The following is a 6,348-nucleotide window of genomic DNA, read 5'->3' as shown; positions in this document are numbered from 1 at the left end:
AGCAATTATAAACTGTCTTTTACATCAGTATTTTGTGGCTTGGCAAGTTTACAAATACTTTTTATAATTTCTAGAAACATGCTACTTCCTAGTACAATCCTTTAATAAAACACAAGACCTGTTTACTAATGGACCCAAACATACTTTAGTTTCTCTGCAATAAGCCAAAGTAGATAAACTTATATTTAATAATTAACATCTAATATTTTATCTTATTTGGAAATGACCTAAATATTTAATTTTCCATCATTTAATTTAATGTAGCAAAACTTCAAAGTTTCAAATTACCAAAGAGATTTTGGAAGGTATTTTAAATACACATGCCATAAAATATACTTGTTGCTAAAAGTTTATCTACAATTCTTATCTCATTTAAATCTAAATCATTTGCTCCCAACAATTATGTTTATATTACCCACAAAAACTTCATGAGACATTAGACAAAATTAGCTTATCATTTTAAGTTATTATTTTGCTGACAGATTTTTAACAGGATAACATGAGCTTATTTGGCTAGTAAACCCAGGCTCCGTGTCTGCATCATATCCAATGCTGACAACTCTGAGGAGTCCATTTCAATCTACATGTCTATTTGAATCAAACCAACAAACTTAAGCTTTTGTTTACCAAAGATTATTTCATATCATGTTAACTTGAAAGACATTCAGGTTAGTTTCTATTACATTTAGAAATAATTTATGTAAGCACTTACTTTAAGCCAATTAAACAGAGTTCTCTTAGAAATTATTCCATCCAGAGGCAAAATATCACACATATATAACATACATATAGACACACATACACAGACTCCACAGCTATTGTTTTAAAACTAGAATAATGCACCACACCTCTAAAAGTCTGCACAAAGTGTTTAACAAAGGCCCTCTTTCTAAGTGTACAATTTAACCCTGGGCCAACTTACCTTATAGGGGGTGGGGCCTTTATTATCATCTATAATACCATGAGAGGAAGCTGAGACCCCAATTTTAATTAAGGCTAGTCATTATTTCTTTGTATTTCCTTTTTAATTTGGGCATTTCATGGGTGCCAATAAAACAATTATGATAAGAACTCTCTAAAAATGTTTCCAATTTAGAAGTTTCTCCAATTTAAATGATCCATCATCTGGCCATTCACGAGTAGGATCTTAATAGCAACTCGAACCAATAAGCCTGGGCTGGCCTGGTGGTGTAGTGGTTAAGTACTTAAGCTCTGCTTCGGTGGCCCAGGGTTTGAGGGTTCAGATTCCTGGCACAGACCTAGCACTGCTCATCAAACCATGATGTGGCAGTGCCCCACATACAAAATAGAGGAAGATTGGCACAGGTGTTAACTCAGTGACAATCTTCCTCAAGCAAGAAGAGGAAGATTGGCAAGAGATATTGGCTTAAGACCAATCTTCCTCACCAAAAAACCCAAACAAACCAACAAACAAAAACCAATAAGCCTTGTATGACTTAACCATGGACACAAGAGATGTCCCCAAAAGAGAGTGCAAAAGAAGCAGCCCTCACAAGATCCACAAAGTCCACCCCCAAAAATAGTCTAAGAAAGCAAAGCCCTTCATTGCACATGCAGTGCTGCGCTAGCAAGCAGCAAAGGTTGAGACAACAAAGGCCCCTTACAAAAGAAATTGAGTCCCCTTGTGACAAACCCATCTGAGAGCTGATACAGCCGGACAAAGAGACTTCATCTTGGAGCCCCAGTCTATTCGACTGGCTGCCAAAATGCATCCTCCAGATGGTGGAGACCAGAAAGGCCACAAAGCCAAGCTCTCAAGACATAGAACAAGACGAAAGAAAAGACCTCATCTGATAAGCACATTAACAGCTTTGGCTAAGCCTTGGGTCTCTTGGAGCCAGAATAATACCTAGGAGGGAGGGGCCATGGAGTTGGGAATTGTGTGTGTTTTACAGAGTATCCCGTTGCAGGGACATTTTCTTGAGGTTGGTGGGGGATCTGTGCCATTTTACCCTGTTCTGTGATCAACTTATTCTATCAAGGGAGTCTTCTTGGGGTGGTGAGCACCCTAATGGTTCTTAACTGCTCGACCCATGCCTGCTAAATTTCTGGCCTCTTTGGCTTCCAGCATGGCCCTTGGTGACAGCTTTCACCTCATGCACATATTCCAGGACAACAGGATTATAGAGATGCCTGCATCTTGCCCAATAATTTTTCCTTTGTATGACGAGTGACAGAAAAGACAAAGACAAGGAAAAATAGTGACCATCTCTGGGAGGCAAAGGATCAATAAATCAATGAGTACTCAAACCAAATTTCCCAGAGTCACTGAGTCTGAGAAGCTAGCTTCACCAATATTTTCTCTTGCAAACCTACATTTAGAAAAGGAAACTCACAAGGGCCAGCCCGGTGGTGTAGTGGTTGGGTTCACATGCTCCACTTTGGGTGCCCAGGGTTCACAGGTTCAGACCCCAGGCACAGACCTACACACTGCTCATCAAGCCATGCTGTGGTGGTATCCCACATACAAAACAGAGGAAGATTGGCACAGATGTGACAAACAGAAATGGAAAGCAGTAGTATATATTGGAGTATATGAGGAAGCCATTTGGTGTAAACCTAATTCAGCCTGACTTTGTTTTTCCAAAAGGGCCTGACATGGCCATCAAACATGCATTGTATATCTGCTTTAAACATTTACTATGGCAAGAGCAAATGCCCTTACGATTAAGGTGCAACTTCCCCCACATTGGCATTTCCTTAGGGATAAGCATCTTTCTTTAGACTAGGAACTGATTGCTGTGCTCACCTTTGACCACCCAGCTCACCTGTGACCACCTAGCTCAAGACAACAGACCTGCTTCCTGCTGCACCTGCCGAGACAGCAGACCCACTACCTGCTGTGTCCATCAATCACTGTGCCCATAGAGCAGTCTTGTGACTACTATAAAAGGGACATTTCAATCATATGTGAAACATCCTCTTTGGGGGTATATAACCACTCTGTACACCCCACTTCTTTGGTGCCCTTTCTTCCTTTGGGAAAAAAGGTCCCAGGCCATGGACCTCATATTTTAGCTCAGAATAAACTCTCCAAAATTTTCATTTATAGATTGGTTATGGATTATTTTTGTCGACAGATGTTAGCTCAGGGACAATATTCCTCAAGCAAAAAGAGGAAACTCATGACTCTTGCTTCCACTGGACCCTGCAGGCAGAGATCCAAGAGACTGACGTGATAAGAACATTTACCTCCTACCGGCTCTTGTCGGGGTCCAAGATCTTTCAGCTGCAGTAGTCCAGGAGCAAGCAGCATCCACCCAGTGAAGTTTTATCGCATTCTCGTTGCCAAACTATAAGGAAGGAAGAACGATTCCTCTGCCCTCTAGGTCCTTCTGGCTGGTCTAAGAACTAAATTGACATGAGACAGAATAACAGGAGAAAATCAAAGAAAGCTTTATAACATGTATACGTGGGAGAAACCCAGGAAAACTGAGTAACTCAACAAAATGGCTGAGCTGCCAGCTTAAATACCATCTTCAGCTAAAGACAAAGGAGGATGTTGGGGGTAGTGGTTTGGGACTTCAAACGGGAGAAAGGCGATTTACATAGAGATGGAAAAGCAAATGTTTGCTAAACAAACATTTGCTGAGCCATCTATAGGCAATGAGACCCGAAAGAGAACTTTGATAAAAATGGGCTCAGCAAGGATCTTCCCAGTCTACTCTACCCAGAGTTGTCTATGGTGATAACTCCTTCCAGGGACAGGCCTTCTATCTTAAATTCTTTTAGGTAGTTAGGGGGAAGGTCAAAGTTTCTTTCAGTCTTTTGTCCTTAAAAATAATCAAGCCAGGGGCCAGCCCAGTGGCACAGCGGTTAAGTTCACACGTTCTGCTTCAGCAGCCCAGGGTTCGCCAGTTCGGATCCCGGGTGCGGACACGGCACCACTTGGCATGCCATGCTGTGGTAGGCGTCCCACATATAAAGTAGAGGAAGATGGGCATGGATGTTAGCTCAGGGCCAATCTTCCTCAGCAAAAAGAGGAGGATTGGCAGCAGTTAGCTCAGGGCTAATATTCCTCAAAAAAATATTAAAAAATTTAAAAAAATAATCAAGCCAAAGAGACAGATTTGGGGGGGCCCAATCCTGATCCCCCCCCCTACATCCCCAGTTTTATCTCCCACCACCTGCTTGCCCTTCCCCCCACATGATGTGCTGCTGGCACTGTGTGAGATGACCAGACAGCTGGCAGGAAGTTTCTGGAAATGAGTGAAATGTTCAGGAGCAGATGTAGCCACTTGTGGCCCTTGAAGAGCAGGGCAACAGGAAAGTCCTCTGGGCCTGAACCTTGCCTTCCATCTGCCCATCACACACTGCCTGGGATTCCCCCATCAGAGGGCCATTCCTACTGGAAAGATACTGCATCCAACCTCGCACTGTCCTCAAGATCATGAGGCCCAGAGAGGGGAAGTTACTTGAGTAAGGACACACAGAGAATCTATGACAAAGCCAGCACAGAACCCAGATCTCCTGACTCTTGTCTTGGCTCCACTGTTCTGACCAATGTGTGGATGAGTGGCTGACAGGCACCTGGGATCAGGCCCAGGCCCAGGCAGGGGCTCTCATCTGGTTCAGCTGAGCCCACGCAGGTGCGCTTACTCCAGGAGCCTAGGCATGAGTCTGGGGCCCTGGTGCTCCCAGGGCGTCCTGAGGCCCTCTTTAATCAGACTGTCTTGTGGATGGGGGTGGCGTTGGCCTGTGGTAGTATTCCAAATCCTCCCAGGGTGGTTGGGAACTCTGGAGAGAGACCAGGAACCGGGACAAGAGCAGGTGAGACCCCTCTCCCATCAGGCTGGGCCAGGCCCTGAAGGCAGGACACACAAGACCCCCGCCCGGCCCCATCTGCAGCCTGGGCTCTCCCTGGGGAGAGGAGAGCAGAAAGGACCCCCTCCTGGGGCTGCATGAGGCCAACCTCCACCCGTAGTTCCCCTTGCCAGGACCAGACCCCCTCCACTCAGCTTCCTAAAGGGAGATTTCAGGGGATGTTTTACCGGCACAGGAGAGATGCTCTCCCCTATGAACCTCAGCCCTGCCCCTTGCCCCAGGCAGGGACGTATGCCCTATACCCTTGGCAGAGCCAGGCCTCACCCAGGAAGAAGCAGATCAGGGTGATAAGGAAAGTCGAAGCTGCAGGGTGGCCCAACCCAGCAGCGGACGTGCCACCTGGGCTGTGACATGGAGTGTGGCTTGGGGAGCAATCAGCCTCTCCCCAGGGGCCCACCCTGTCAGTGCAGCAGCCTCCTGGCCCAGCTTCAGTCATCTCCAGGATCTTCCAAGCCACCCTGTACCCTTTGATCAGTGTTGCGGGTTGAGTGGTGTCCCCCCAAAAAGATAGGCTGAAGTCCTGACTGATGCCTGTGAATGTGACTTTATTTGGAAATAGCATCTTTACAGATGCAGTCCAGTTAAGATGAAGTCATACTGGATTAGGGGGCGTCCTAAATCCAACCACTAGTGTCCTTATAAGGCCACATGAAGACACAGGGTCACAGACATGTGCAGGGAGAAGACGGCCATGTGAGGACAGAGGCAGACATTGGAGCGATGTGTCTACAAGCCAAGGGATGCCAAAGATTGCCAGAAGCCACCAGAAGCTGGGAAGGGGAAAGAAGGATTCCTTCCTAGGGCCTTCAGTGGAAGCATGGCCTTGATTTTGGACTTCTAGTCTCCAGCACTATGAGAGAATACATCTCTGTGTTTTAGGCCACCCACTTTGTCACAGCACCCCTAGGAAGTCAATACAGGCAAGTTCATCTTCCCAAATGGCTACATTTGGCACTTCGCCGTCCTGCTCAGAGCCTCTGGGAGCTCCCACTGCCAGCTGCACCCAGCACTCAAGGCCCCTCTAACCCCACTCCACTCTTTGCCATCTCTCCACCAGCAACCTTGTTGGCTCCGTGCACCCTGTTCTCATTCAGTGGGAGGGAAAGAAGGAAAGGAAGAGAAGAGAAATGAAATTATAAACTTGGGTGACAGGAGTCACTGCTGGAAATCAGAAGGCTGTGTTGATGAAAATAATCCATAACCAATCTATAAATGAAAATTTTGGAGAGTTTATTCTGAGCTGAAATCTGAGGACCATGACCCGGGGCCTTTCTTCCCGAAGGTAGAAAGGGCACCAAAGAAGTGGGGTGCACAGAGTGGTTATATACCCCCAGAGAGGATGTTTCATATAGGATTGAAATGTCCCTTTTACAATAGTCGCGAGACTGCTCTGTCGGCACAGCGATTGATGAAACAGCAGGTAGGTCTGCTGTCTCGGTGAACACAGCAGGGTGGCAGTCTGTTGTCTCCAGCTGAGTGGTCACAGGTGAGCTGGGTGGTCAA

The sequence above is a fragment of the Equus quagga genome, chromosome 7, assembly GCF_021613505.1.
Source record: "Equus quagga isolate Etosha38 chromosome 7, UCLA_HA_Equagga_1.0, whole genome shotgun sequence".
NCBI lineage: Eukaryota > Metazoa > Chordata > Mammalia > Perissodactyla > Equidae > Equus > Equus quagga.
The sequence above is the reverse complement of the archived record's forward strand: the minus strand, read 5'-3'. Positions refer to the sequence as shown.